Source organism: Haliotis rubra, unplaced genomic scaffold (genome assembly GCF_003918875.1).
Source record: "Haliotis rubra isolate DU_JTF1 unplaced genomic scaffold, ASM391887v1 Scf496, whole genome shotgun sequence".
NCBI classification, from domain to species: domain Eukaryota; kingdom Metazoa; phylum Mollusca; class Gastropoda; order Lepetellida; family Haliotidae; genus Haliotis; species Haliotis rubra.
This window is the reverse complement of record NW_025767186.1, coordinates 151,135-166,935: the sequence shown is the minus strand read 5'-3', so window position 1 is coordinate 166,935 and position 15,801 is coordinate 151,135. Positions and strand designations below refer to the sequence as shown.

Sequence of the window (15,801 nt, the reverse complement as noted above, 5' to 3'; positions counted from 1 at the left end):
CACCACACGTCTCCATGTGACACACCTCGAGTTGGTGCCAAAGACGGATAAGTCTGCATTCCCAGTGTGCAATTTCGCTATATTTCATTGACTAATAAAGCCTACAAGATGTTTCAAAATAAACATAAAAATATAGTTGAAATTCCTATATGCGTTTCTTTTTTGGGAGAGTATATTATTTCATTACAATAAACCATTTTGTTTACAGTGGCTGACAATAAAGCCAGATGAAGCTAGAAATTTCTTACAGTTGCATTCATATAAATCTACTAATACATACTGAATTTGTGTGTTTTTTAAGGTGGGAAAGTGAATGTTCAACTTGCGAAAAGGTCCTCATCTCAATCTGAACCTTCAAGTCCAGTTTCTTGAACAGCATCGATGTCTCCTATAAGCAGTTTAGGGTCACCAAGCTCGATAGTCTTTGAGAACAGCACCAACACAGATCCAAACTGGGCTTACAAGGTTGATATTCCATGGACCAAAATGGGCAGAGATATAACAGGTCAGATTCCATCATGTTGCTAATGCTCATTATCAAAGTTGTATTCAACTCATGTTCGATGACTAAATTGGTCAGCAGTCATTTTAATATGGTGAGTAAGTTGTCAGTGAAATGTATTTCCATATGTTGAGTAAAGTTGCTCTTAATTTTCTTCTGCTTCAAATTAGGAAAGTTATATACTCTGTTAACCATATGCTCTTTCTTTCCTCCACCAGATCCATTGCAGAAAGGGAAAAGATTCATGCCTGATGCCAGGAGAAAACATTGTTGAATCATTGTTGATGAAATCAGAGAGAGGACCTTTCATGCGACAAAAACACAGTTCAGTGTCATTGCAATTGAATTGTACAGAGGTTTCCAAAGAGTCTAGAGGATAGGATAGAATATATCGTTGTAGGAACAGGATATGATTCATTCGCAAAGCAGCTCCTTAACAGAAATGACAATGGGAGTGAAGATGGGTGTGAAGACAAGTGACGTAGGAGAATCAAGTGGGAAAAGAAATGCTCCTCAGGAAGTCCAAGTACACTATTTGACACACCATATTGTTCAAGCTCTAGGTTTGTAATAAAAAAACTTCACAAACCTTCCTTCTTTGTCATGTTCTATGTATTTCAAGAAATTGGTATAGTTGTAGTGTTTTCCTTTTCATGTTGAAATGCAGAAAGACTGTAAATTATAAATTACATTTGAAATGTTAATCCACGACAAATGTTTGGCAACCATGCTGCCAGTTATTTCATCGTTAATTTACAGAATGTCTGTTTAATTACAGAATCACTGTAAATTACAATTTACATTTCGAATGTTAATTCAAGACAAAAGTTTGGCAACCATGCTGCCAGTTATTTCGTCGTAAATTTACGTGGAATTTTTACAGTCTACATACGGTACACACAGTACACACTCTACATACGGTACACACAGTACACACCCTACATACGGTACACACAGTACATACTCTACATACGGTACACACGATACGATACACACTCTACATACGGTACACACAGTACACACTCCACATACGGTACACAGTACGCGCTCTACATGCCGTACACACGATACGTTACACACTCTACACACAGTACACACTCTACATACGGTACACAGGATACGATACACACTCTGCATATGGTACACACAGTACACACTCTACATGGTACATTGCTAGAAGGAGACTTACATCAGTACAGTACAATATACGGTACATTGCTAGAAGGAGACTTACATCAGTACAGTACAATATACGGTGCATTGCTAGAAGGAGACTGACATCAGTACAGTACAATATACGGTACATTGCTAGAAGGAGACTTACATCAGTACATTACAATATACGGTACATTGCTAGAAGGAGACTTACATCAGTACAGAACCATATACTGTACATTGCTAGAAGGAGACTTACATCAGTACAGTACAATATACGGTGCATTGCTAGAAGGAGACTTACATCAGTACAGTACAATATACGGTGCATTGCTAGAAGGAGACTTACATCAGTACAGTACAATATACGGTGCATTGCTAGAAGGAGACTTACATCAGTACAGTACAATATACGGTGCATTGCTAGAAGGAGACTTACATCAGTACAGTACAATATACGGTACATTGCTAGAAGGAGACTTACATCAGTACAGTACAATTTACGGTACATTGCTAGAAGGAGACTTACATCAGTACAGTACAATATACGGTACATTGCTAGAAGGAGACTTACATCAGTACAGTACAATATACGGTACATTGCTAGAAGGAGACTTACATCAGTACAGTACAATATACGGTACATTGCTAGAAGGAGACTTACATCAGTACATCAGGGCTTTTTCATCATTTCAGCATGTTTATAATAACCTTGGGAGAAACCTATATATTTATAGAATACAAAATTGAATTTCTTTTTATTTCACTTAATCATTAGACCTAATGATAATTTTCTGTTCACCTGTGGCAGATAATTCAGGAGCAAATGAAACACAGCGTCAATCTACTATTTAATTTGTGTGTATTTACGAAGAGATGTCCATTGTTCACCTGAACAAAACACCTAACACGTCCAAACTTACACCTGACATGCGTTCATCTTGTAACTTCAAGGGGTATCTCCGCGTACAGAGAAATAAGGCATTCGGTGTGCAGACGAATAAGGCATCGAATGTACAAACGAATAAGGCATTCGGTGTGCAGACGAATAAGGCATCCAATGTACAGACGAATAAGGCATCCGGTGTGCAGACGACTAAGGCATCCGGTGTGCAGACGAATAAGGCATCCAATGTACAGACGAATAAGGCATCCAGTGTACAGACGAATAAGGCATCCGGTGTGCAGACGACTGAGGCATCCAATGTACAGACGACTAAGGCATCCGGTGTGCAGACGGCTAAGGCATCGGGTGTACAGACGAATAAGGCATCCGGTGTGCAGACGACAAAGGCATCCAATGTACAGACGAATAAGGCATCCAATGTACAGACGAATAAGGCATCCGGTGTGCAGACGAATAAGGCATCAAATGTACAGACGAATAAGGCATTCGGTGTGCAGACGACTAAGGCATCCAATGTACAGACGAATAAGGCATCCAATGTACAGACGAATAAGGCATCCAGTGTGCAGACGTCTAAGGCATCCGGTGTGCAGACGAATAAGGCATCCGGTGTGCAGAAAACTAAGGCATTCGGTGTGCAGACGACTAAGGCATCCAATGTACAGACGAATAAGGCATCCGATGTACAGACGAATAAGGCATCCGGTGTGCAGACGACTAAGGCATCCGGTGTGCAGAAAACTAAGGCATCCGGTGTGCAGACAACTAAGGCATCCGGTGTGCAGACGACTAAGGCATCCGGTGTGCAGACGACTAAGCCATTCAATGTACAGACGAATAAAGCATCCGGTGCGCAGACGAATAAGGCATCCGGTGTGCAGACGACTAAGGCATCCGGTGCGCAGATGACTAAGGCATCCGCTGTGCAGACTTATAAGGCATCCTATGAACAGACGGATAAGGCATCCGGTGTACAAAAGAATAAAGCATCCGATGTACAAAAGAATAAGGCATCTTATGTACAGACGGATAAGGCATCCGGTGTGCAGACGAATAAGGCATCCTATGTACAGGAGAATAAGGCATCCGGTGTACAGGAGAATAAGGCATCCGGTGTACAGGAGAATAAGGCATCGGGTGTGCAGGAGAGTAAAGCATCGGGTGTACAGGAGAAAAAGGCATCCGGTGTGCAGGAGAATAAGGCATCCGGTGTGCAGGAGAATAAAGCATCCTATGTACAGGAGAATTAAGCATCCGGTGTACAGGAGAATAAGGCATCCGGTGTACAGGAGAATAAGGCATCCGATGTACAGGGGAATAAGGCATCTGGTCTACTGGAGAATATGGCATACGGTGTACAGGAAAATTAAGCATCCGGTGTGTAGGAGAATAAGGCATCCGGTCTACAGGAGAATAAGGTATCCGGTGTACAGGAGAATGAGGCATTCGGTGGACAGGAGAATAAGGCATCCGGCGTACAGGAGAATAAGGTATCCGGTGGACAGGAGAATAAGGCATCCGGTGTACAGGAGAATAAGGCATCCGGTGTACAGGAGAAAAAGGCATTACGGTGGACAGGAGAATAAGGCATCCGGTGTACAGGAGAAAAAGGTATCCGGTGGACAGGAGAATAAGGCATCCGGTGTACAGGAGAATAAGGCATCCGATGAACAGGAGAATAAAGCATCCGGTGTGTAGGAGAATAAAGCATCCGGTGTACAGGAGAATAAGGCATACAGTGTATGTATTAAAAGAGTCATCTCGTGTACTGACTGACAATGCATCTGGTTTTATTGTGAAAAAGACATGCAGTGAACTGATGAACAATATATCCATGATAGCCAATATACAGATGACCATGACATCTAATATACAGATAACCATGATATCCTGTATACAGATGGCCATGATATCCAGTATTTAGACAACCATGATATCCAATATAGTGAGTGAGTGAGTTGATATTTAACGTCACATAGGCAATATTTCAGCCATATTGTGACGAGAACATTTGATGTTGAAATGAAATATATGTATATAATAAAAAACCTGTCGACGAAGGACAGCAAAACAACTAGAATATCACAATTACAACTAAAACTAGTATGGAGAGTTAAAACTGATAGCACTATTTGGACAATACAATATAAAAACAAGCTATAGATCGCCAACACCAGAAGGTAGATCACCAAACTAGGGACCATGGGGACTTACAGTAGCTTGGCTACCTGCATGGACCCTAGTTGGATTTACACCATCCTCTCAGCTGCTGGCGATTGTAAGAAATGTTAGCCAAAATTAAAATGACAAGAATGCTACGTTTAAAAATCCTGGCAAGTTTAAATTGACTTTGAAAGTTTTGGGACTTACGTACCCTCTCAGGAGGACAATAATTTTACGCTACGTCAACCCCCTTTGAGGGTACTGCCACTAACAATCGAAGTTACTAATATAAACTATCAACAATAAAATATTTAGCTATTTACAGATCAGTCAACAAATCTAATTCTTTTAAAAATTCAATTATTAAATGATAATTAACATTATAAACAAGATCCTTCAATGTTTTGACATTAAAATACTTATCCCTTGTGATGGAATATTCAACACAGTCAAGCAGGAGATGCTTGACTGTGATTCTTTCATCACAAGGGATGCAAAACGGAGGATCTTCGCCTTTAAGCAAATATTCATGTGTATACCTTGTATGGCCAATGCGACATCGCCGCATAATGACCTCTTCAAATCTGGACTGACAACCCAAGTAGGTGTAACCAATATAGGGTTTTATTGCATGTAATTTATCAATACCTACTTGGGTGTCCCACTTCTCACTTCTGCATCAGATCACGGATGTAGGTTCTAATGCTAGCTTTGTAATCAGAATATGGGATAAGAAGTGGCGTCACAGACTTGTTGAGTACTGCCTTAGCAGCAAGATCAGCCATTGCATTCCCAGAAATGCCAACGTGGCTGGGTAACCAACAAAAGACGATGTCGCATTGGCCAGTAGCAAGTTCATTGTACAATTCAATAATTTCTAATAAAAGTGGATGTTTACAAGAAATATTTTTAATAGCCTGAAGACACGAAAGAGAATCTGAAAAGATGATGTATTGTTTATATTTACGGTGTTTATTAATATATTTAAGAGCTGTTAAGATGGCGTTAGCTTCTGCTGTGAAAATGGAGCTGTTATTTGGTAATCGAAAAGAAAGTGTTCGGGATCCAATGACAGTGGCACATGCAACCGCGCCACAATCCTTGGACCCATCTGTAAATAAGGATTTGTATGCATTATATTTATTTCGTAATTGACTAAATTCTTGTTTATACTGTAATTCATTTGTTTCTGATTTTTTAAATGTAGTTAATGTTAGGTCAACTTGTGGCCTAACCGATTGCCAAGGCGGAGAAGAAAGAAGACGGGAAGGAGATATAGTTTCAAGATCAATGCCTGCAGCAAAATTAATTCTGAAACCAAGAGGTGGAACAAGAGAAGGCTTTTTGTTGTACAAATCCTCATAAAGAGGATTAAAGACACAGTTAAATGCAGGGTTAGACTCGTTAGAATAAAGTTTTGTTATATACTGCAAGGACAATTTTATAAGGCGTTGTGAAACTGATGGTTCATCCGCCTCGACGTAGAGACTGTCAACAGGAGAAGTTCTGAAGGACCCAAGGCAAAGTCTTAGACCTTGGTGATGAACAGAATCTAATAGTTTTAAGTTGCTTGTGCAGGCTCCACCATATACGATGGAGCCATAATCAAGTTTGGAACGGACCAATGATCGATATAGGTGTAGGAGAGTGGCTTGATCCCCTCCCCACTTAGAATTTGAAACAACTTTCAACAAGTCAAGTGCCTTCAGGCATTTAGTTTTAAGGGATTTAATATGTGGCAGAAACGTTAAATGAGAGTCAAAAAGTAAACCCAAGAACTTGACCTCCTTGACAACTTTGATGGGAATGCCACTGAGAAACAGTTCCGGGTCTTTATGCGGCTTATATTTTCTACAAAAATGTATACAATTAGTTTTGGATTAAGAAAATTCAAAACCGTTTTCAAGACACCATTTATTTATTTTATTTAAACACAGCTGCAGTTGCCGTTCAATAGTATGCATATTCTTATCGCGACAAGAAATATTAAAATCATCCACAAAAAGTGATCCATCAATTGAATCGGTTAAAACTTTTGATAAACTGTTGATCTTAATGCTAAATAAAGTGACAGACCAAATACTGCCTTGTGGGACACCCTGATCCTGATTGTAATGATCAGACAGGGTAGAACCCACGCGGACTTGAAATTGTCTGTCATTTAAAAAGTTGGCTATAAATTGAGGCAAGCGGCCTCGCAATCCAAAGCCATGTAAATCTTTTAAAATGCCATATTTCCACGTAGTGTCATATGCTTTTTCTAGATAAAAAAAGATAGACACAGCATGTTGTTTATTAATTAATTTAACATTCAGCGTTAAACCATGGTTTACGTACATGAGGAACTGCAGAGGATTTGGGGATACACTTGTCAGCTATGTGTCTGAGCTCATCTGAAAAACATTTTATGGCATCAGGAAGATCATGAAAAAGTTCAGGTTTGAGTTTGTCAGCTCAGAAAGTTTCATATAAAGGCCAGTTAGCCTTCTTAAAGTTCCATCTTGATGATGGAGGAACATCAGATGGATTCACAGGTTTTAGAATTGTTGGGAAATGGTCACTTCCACACAGGTCGTCGTGGACTGACCACTCAAATTCACTCAATAAGTCTGAGTCAGTATGTAAATATGTGCTAGAACCGTCATTATATATGCATAAATCATTATCTGAACAAAGTCTTCTAATAGTTTACCTTTAGCATTAGTTGTTGTACCACCCCAGAGCGGGTTGTGGCCATTTAAATCTCCCATAATGATACAAGGTTTTGGGAGTTGGTCATATAAATTTTGAAGGTCAGTCTTCTGAAGAGTTGAAGACGGTGAGATGTACCGAGAGCATAATGTGGGAGCAACATGTAACGTCAGTCGTACGGCAACCGCCTGGAGACCAGTATTAGGTATAACAGGGCTATGGATAATATTCTGTTTGATAAGGATCGAAGATCCTCCAGTGGCCCGATCACCCGGAGGTGAAAAAGAATGGTATGCATTGAAACTAAACAAAGAAACTGACAAAATACTGCCTTGTGGGACACCCTGATCCTGATTATAATGGTCAGACAGGGTTGAACCCACTCGGACTTGAAATTGCCTGTCTTTTAAAAACTGTGATATAAAAAGAGGCAAACGGCCCCTCAAACCAAAATCATGTAAATCCTTAAAAATGCCATGCTTCCAGGTTGTATCATAAGCTTTCTCAAGATCAAAGAAAATTGATACAGCATGTTGTTTATTTACTATAGCATTTTTAACAAAGGATTCTAAACGTACCAAATGATCAATGGTACTACGATTTTTCCTGAAACCACATTGAATATTTGTTATAAGGTTATTGGTTTCAAGATACCAAGTTAATCTATTATTCACTATACGTTCCATGGTTTTACAAACACAGCTAGTTAGAGAGATCGGCCTGTAATTCGACGGATCTGTATGATCCTTGCCAGGTTTTGGTATTGGGACTACAATGGCATTACGCCATGAAGGAGGAAATTCTCCAGACGTCCATATTTGGTCAAATATATCTAAAAGTGTCATCACACATGGTTCAGGTAAGTGTTTCAGTAGCTGGTAATGTATATTATCATCACCCGCTGCAGTGTCATGAGCTTGCTCAAGAGCAGTATGTAGCTCATGTAATGAAAACACTTCATTATAATCTTCACCGTTAGTTGATTCGAAATTAAGTTTTATCTTTTCCTGTTGTTTCTGATATCTCTGAAACTCAATGACATAATTTGCCGATGATGAATTTTTGGCAAGAGTTACGCCAATTTTATCTGCAATTTTAGATTTGTCAGTTATTAAATTATCGCCATCTTTAAGATGGATAACAGCAGATTTTGAACCTTTGCCTTTAATTCTTTGAACCATGTTCCATACTCTGGACATTGGCGTACGTGAATTAATTTTGCAGACATAATTTCTCCAAGATTGTCGTTTGTTTTGTTTAAAGGTACGACACGCCTTTGCATTGAGTATTTTAAATTTATTTAAGTTATGGACGGTTAGATGATGGCGGAAATAACGCTCTGCCTTTTTCCTCGCTTTTCTAGCTTTACTACAAGCTGGTATTAAACCATGGTTTTCGAACATTTGGAGTCGTAGAGGACTTTGGTATACACTCATCAGCTATTTGCTTTAAAACGACAGCAAAAGTTTGAATGGGATCAGTTATATCACTGAAACATTCAGGTCGCAGTTGTGATTTACATATACATGTAGTTTGATATAAGCCCCAGTCAGCCTTCGAAAAATTCCATCTTGTATACGATGGAGAATCAGATGGAGTTATTTCTGAAAATATAGTTGGAAAATGATCGCTTCCACAAAGGTCATTGTGGACAGACCAATCAAATTGATTAAATATGTTAGAATCTGCAAGAGACAAATCCAGAGAAGAGTAAGTGCCAGTTGCAGGATGTAGATAAGTATTTGGATTATCATTATATATGCACAAGTCATTATTAGAAATGAAATCTTCTAGTATTTTACCTTTAGTGTTAGTGTTGTTACTACCCCAGAGGGATTTGTGACCATTAAGGTCACCCATAATAACACAGGGCTTCGGAAGTTGATCATAGAGTGACTGAAGTTCTGTCTGCTGAAGTGCAGAGGAAGGTGAAATATACAGAGAGCATAATGTAAATGCTACACCCAGGGTAAGTCTCACTGCAACAGCTTTTAGATTAGTTTTAAGTACAACAGGACTGTGAATAACATCTTGTCGCACAAGAATAGAAGATCCTCCAATGGCCCTATCACCCAGAGGAGAAAAATAATGATAGGCATTGAACTGACGTAAAGTAAAAGTATCTGTCTGTTTCAGATATGTTTCTTGCAGACAGAATGCTGATCGTGTTAAATCCTGGACTAGTAGCTGTAGTTCGTTAAAATTTGTCCGTAGTCCTCTACAGTTCCACTGCACGATATTAGTAAAATGACCTATCTTTTAGGTGGATTGATAGGAGCCTACCCCTCACCTTTTTGGATGGCGACCAGCTATGTGCCCTGGGATGGATGTTTTCTGACACATCCACCTCCTCGAGTGAACCAAATTTATTGAATAAGTTTATTGGATTTTCTGAACCCTTGGGTGGTCTGCCACTCGTTTTCCTAGTTCCCCTTCTCGCTTTGCCAGTACATTTTTACTTCCAACTTGTTTCAGAACGAGTCTGTTCTGTAGATTGTGACACTGTGCTTTCTTCATCCTGAACTGTAGATATCACCATAGTGTTAAAACTTGCGTCTGAAGTCTGAGTAGATTGCTCAGGCGTGAGAAGTTTAGGGTTATCAGTTTTAACCCATGTCAGGTCTGTTTGACACTGAATTGACAATGTGGATACTTTAGGCATGGTTTCGGAAGGTAATCTGACGACTGATGCATAAGTTTCGTTAGGTAGTGTTGATTCCACAATCTTTTTAGCATCAGTAAAGCTAATGTTTTGAGTGAATTTAACTTTGTTTATTTCCATTTGCTTTTGCCACATATTACAATCCTTGGAAAAGGATGAATGAGTGAGTGAGTTATTATTTAACGTCACATCGGCAATATTTCAGCCATATAGTGACGAGTGAGTGAGTGACATTGAAATAGAATATATAAAAGGATGAATGATTGCCTGAACAATTTGTTCATTTTTTAACAGTACTGGTGCAGTCTTCCGTCACATGAGACCTCTCGCTACAGTGAGCACACGTCACTGGCTGTGTACAGGTGTTAACACCATGACCATATTTTTGGCATCGAAAACACCTCAATGGATTTGGGATGTAGACTGCAACTGTGATACTACAGTAACCCACTTTAACAGACTGAGGGAGACTTGGAGTTGAGAGTGAGTGAGTGAGTTATTATTTAACGTCACATCGGCAATATTTCAGCCATATCGTGACGAGAACAATTAATTATTGGTAAACTTTAAAAACCTGTCAACGAAAGACAGTAAAATAACAAGATTATCACATATTCGAATTTAAAACTAGTAATTAGATCTAAAACAGTTTAACTATAGATGACAATACAAGGTAAAAACAGGCTATATATTGCCAACAACTGAAGGTAGATCACCAAACTAGGGACCATGGGGACTTACAGTACATTTGCTTCCTGCATGGACCCTAGTTGGATTTACACCATCCCTTCAGCTATTAGCAATGTTAGATAATCTAGCCATAAATTAAACGAACATATATTCTACGATTAAAATAGTAGTAGGTTTAAATTTACTTTGAATGTTTTGGGACTTACGTACCCTCTCAGGAGGACAATAATGTTACGCTACTTCAACCCCCTTTGAGGGCACTGCCACTAACAATCGAAGTTACTAATCAAATCTACCAATAATTAAAATACATATATGTACAGAACATATTACTCAAAATTCATTCATTAAATCAATTTCTTTTAAAAAGCCAATAATTAAATGAAAATTAACAGTGTTAAAAAGATCCTTAACTGTTTTCACATTGAAGTATTTATCCCTTATGATGGAGAATTCAACACAGTCAAGCAGGAGATGCTTGACTGTGACTCTCTCATCACAAGGGATACAAAACAGAGGATCTTCACCTTTTAACAAATATTTGTGAGTGTACCTTGTATGGCCAATACGACATCGCCGCATGATGACCTCTTCAAATCTGGACTGACAACCCAAGTAGGTGTAACCAATATAGGGTTTTATTGCATGTAATTTATTAGTACCAACTTGAGTGTCCCACTTTTTCTGCATCAGATCACGGATGTAGGTTCTAATGCTAGCTTTGTAATCAGAGTATGGAATAAGAAGTGGCGTCACAGACTTGTTGAGTGCTGCCTTAGCAGCAAGATCAGCCATTGCATTCCCAGAAATGCCAACATGGCTGGGCAACCATGTTGAAGACGATGTCGCACTGGCCAGTAGCAAGCTCATTATACAATTCAATAATTTCTAATAAAAGTGGATGTTTACAAGAAATATTTTTGATAGCCTGAAGACACTAAAGAGAATCGGAAAATATACTGAACCGCATAAAAAACGCAAGTTTTTCAAAATGAATAAATATTCGACAGAACATTGTTAAATGTTATAGTGTAACTACACATTGGTTACCTTTGTTGTGAAAAAACAGTTTGTTAGTGTTCAGGTTCTGTTTGTGATTTCTTTTGGATATTGCACATCGCCAAAACGCAGCAATTGAATTGGCCGTGGGATGTGGTTGCAGAAGTTTTTCATGAAAATCATGATGCGCATTATGTCAAGGACACATAGGGGTATAAAAATGCCCTCAAATCAGTTTGAAATCTCTCCCGACAAACGCCCACCAAGGCGCCAAGGTTAACGACGCAACAGGGGGAACAAGCCATCGGCCGTCTTGAAGCTGGACAGAGTGTTGCAGATGTTGCCAATGCATTCCATGTGCACATAACGACCATTTACCGTCTTCAGGAACGTTTTGCAGCTACACAGACCACGGCTGACCGCCAACGTCCTGGACGTCCGAGAATCACAACACCACGGCAAGATCGACACATTCAACGTTCGCACATCGGGGATCGATTCAGTCTGCCCGACAGACTATTGCACTTCACAACCGAGCAATAAGATACAGTTCGGCGCAGACTCAGAGCAGTCCACCTCCGTTGTCGTCGTCCAGCTCGACGTCCTATCCTCACACCGAGACATCGTCAGAATCGTCTGCAGTGGGCTACGTTGCATCGAAACTGGCGTCAACAACAGTGGAGACAGGTATTGTTCTCTGCTGAAAGTCGGTTTTGCATTTATCATGCTGATGGCCGAGTTCAAATATGGCGAAGACGAGGTGAACGCTTTGCTGTCGAATGTGTAATGGAAGATGATGCATGGGGAGGTCCGAGCGTTATGGTATGGGCAGCGATTGGCCTGAATCAGAGATTAGGGCCAGTATTCTTCCAGAATATTGGGCCAGGTCGGGGAAATGGAGTCACTGCCCAACGTTATATCGACCAGATCCTCCGACCCCAGGTTGTGCCATTTTGCGACCGACACAAGCAACACATTTACCAGTAAGATTATGCCAGGCCCCACACTGTTAGAGTCACTCAGGCATAGTTCCAGCAGCACAACATCCGACTACTGCCATGGCCTGCTGTCAGTCCCGATTTAAACCCGATCGAACATTTTTGGGACGAGCTGCAGAGACGACTGAATGAAGTCCGACCACGTCCGACAACTGCAGCAGAACTCCAGGCAGCCATCATCCGGACATTTGCGGCAATCCCTAGGGCATTTGTCAACCGTCTGATTTACTCCATGTTCAGGCGGTGCACAGCTGTAGTGAATGCACGAGGTGGACATACGCGATACTGACTTATTGGATCAATTTCGATTTTGTCTTCAGTGCAAAGTAAACCAACAATGTTTCCATGTATTGACTGACATGTCCCGATCATCATGCAATAAGTGTTGATTGTTATTATGTACCCGTGTTCATGCATTATCTGTCAAAAGTAAAGTTTTTCTAAATCTGGATTTTGACTTGCGTTTCTTTTGCGGTTCAGTATATTATGTATTCTTTATAGTTACGGTGTTTATTAATATATTGAAGAGCTGTTAATATGGCCTTAGCTTCTGCTGTGAAAATAGAGCTGTTGTTTGGTAGTCGAGAAGATATTGTTCTGGATCCAATGACAGTGGCACATGCCACTGCGCCACCGTCCTTCTACCCATCTGTAAATAAGGATTTGTAAGTATTATATTTATTTCTTAATTGACTAAATTCTTGTTTATACTGTAATTCATTTGTTTCAGATTTTTTAAATGTAGTTAATGTTAGGTCGACTTGTGGCCTAATCAATTGCCAAGGCGGAGAAGAAAGAAGACGGGAAGGAGATATATTTTCCAGCTCAATGCCTGCAGCAGAAATGAATGGTTTAATTCTTAAACCAAGACGCGGAACAAGAGAAGGCTTTTTGTTGTACAAATCCTCATAGAGAGGATTAAAGACACAATGAAATGCAGGGTTAGATTCAATAGAATAAAGTTTGGTGATATACTGGAAGGACAATTTTATACGGCGTTGTGTAAGAGATGGTTCATCTGCCTCGACGTAGAGCCTGTCAACAGGAGAAGTTCGAAAGGATCCAAGACAAAGTCTTTGACCTTGGTGATGAGCTTTAAGTTGCTTTTGCAGGCTCCACCATATATGATGGAGCCATAATCAAGTTTGAAACGGACCAATGATCGATAGAGGTGTAGGAGAGTGGCTTGATCCCCCTCCCCACTTAGAATTTGACTGACTGACTGACTGAGTTTAGTTTTACGCCGCTTTTAGCAATATTCCAGCAATATCACGGCGGGGGGACACCAGAAATGGGCTTAACACATTGTGCCCATGTGGGGAATCGAACCCGGGTCTTCGGCGTGACGAGCCAACGCTTTAACCACTAGGCTACCCCACCGCCCCACTTAGAATTTGAAACAACTTTCAACAAGTCAAGTGCCTTCAGGCATTTAGTTTTAAAGGATTGAATATGCGACAGAAACGTTAAATGAGAGTCAAAAATTAAACCCAAGAACTTGGCCTCCTTGACAACTTTGATGGACGTACCATTTAGAGATAGTTCAGGGTCTTTATGTGGTTTGTATTTACGGCAGAAATGTATGCAATTAGTTTTGGAGTTAGAAAATTTAAAGCCATTTTCAAGGCACCATTTATTTATCTTGTTTAAACACAACTGCAGTTGCCGTTCAATGGTTTTGCATATTTTTACTGCGACAAGAAATATTAAAATCATCCACAAATAACGATCCATCAATTGAATCGTTTAAAACTTTTGATAAACTATTTATCTTTATACTAAATAGTGTGACAGACAAAATACTGCCTTGTGGAACACCCTGATCCTGATTGTAATGATCAGACAGGGTAGAACCCACGCGGACTTGAAATTGTCTGTCATTTAAAAAGTTGGCTATAAATTGAGGCAAGCGGCCTCGCAATCCAAAGCCATGTAAATCTTTTAAAATGCCATAATTTCACGTAGTGTCATATGCCTTTTCTAGATAAAAAAAGATAGACACTGCGTGTTGTTTATTAATTAGAGCGTTTTTAACAAATGATTCCAAACGCACTAAGTGATCGACAGTACTTCTATTTTTACGGAAACCACATTGTATATCTGTTATTAGGTTATTGGTTTCCAAGTACCAAACAAGTCGATTATTTATCATGCGTTCCATGGTCTTGCAAACACAGCTAGTTAGTGAAATTGGCCTATAATTGGAAGGATCAGTATGATCACGTCCAGGTTTAGGGATGGGTACATTTATAGCATCAAGCCACGATGAAGGAAATTGTCCAGATGTCCAAATGTCATCAAAAATAGATAAGAGCGTCTCTAAACATGATTCAGGTAAGTGTTTCAGGAGTTGATAATGTATACCATCAGCTCCTGAAGCAGTATCGTGAGCTTGTTCAAGAGCAGTATGAAGCTCATGTATCGAAAAGGTTTCATTGTAGTCTTCCCCATTGTCTGAATTGAAATTCTCCAAGTTTATTTGCTATGTCAGATTTATCAGTGAATAATTCATCTCCATCTTTGCGATGCCTAATGCTAGATTTAGAGCCCTTACCTTTTATTTTCTGGATCATGTTCCAAACCTTTGATATTGGCGTGCGCGAATTGATGTTTGAGACATAGTGTCGCCAAGATTGGCGTTTACTTTGTTTAAAAGTACCCCGTGCTTTGGCGTTTAAAATTCTAAATTTGTTTAAATTGTGGACCATAGGATGGCAACGGAAATAATGTTCAGCTTTCTTCCGTGCCTTGCGAACTTGTTTTCATTCAGCGTTAAACCATGGTTTACGTACATGAGGAACTGCAGAGGATTGCTATGTGTCTGAGCTCATCTGAAAAACCTTTTATGGCATCAGGAAGATCATGAAAAAGTTCAGGTTTGAGTTTGTCAGCACAGAAAGCTCCATATAAAGGCCAGTTAGCCTTCTTAAAGTTCCATCTTGATGATGGTTGGAGTTGAGAATGAAAATAGGTATGTGTTTGTCGGAATCAGTTCGTTGTTTTTGCGGGTGGTAAATCGTTTGACATATGTCAC

At 39.7% G+C, this 15,801-nt stretch overlaps 1 long non-coding RNA gene across 1 annotated transcript; it reads left to right on the top strand.

Annotated features, from left to right (window-relative positions):
- Positions 1–227: 227 nt before the first annotated feature.
- On the top strand, positions 228–1,095 carry LOC124291550. Its single transcript, XR_006902238.1, has 2 exons — positions 228–505; positions 721–1,095. It is a non-coding gene; the product is annotated as an uncharacterized LOC124291550 (long non-coding RNA).
- Positions 1,096–15,801: the final 14,706 nt, after the last annotated feature.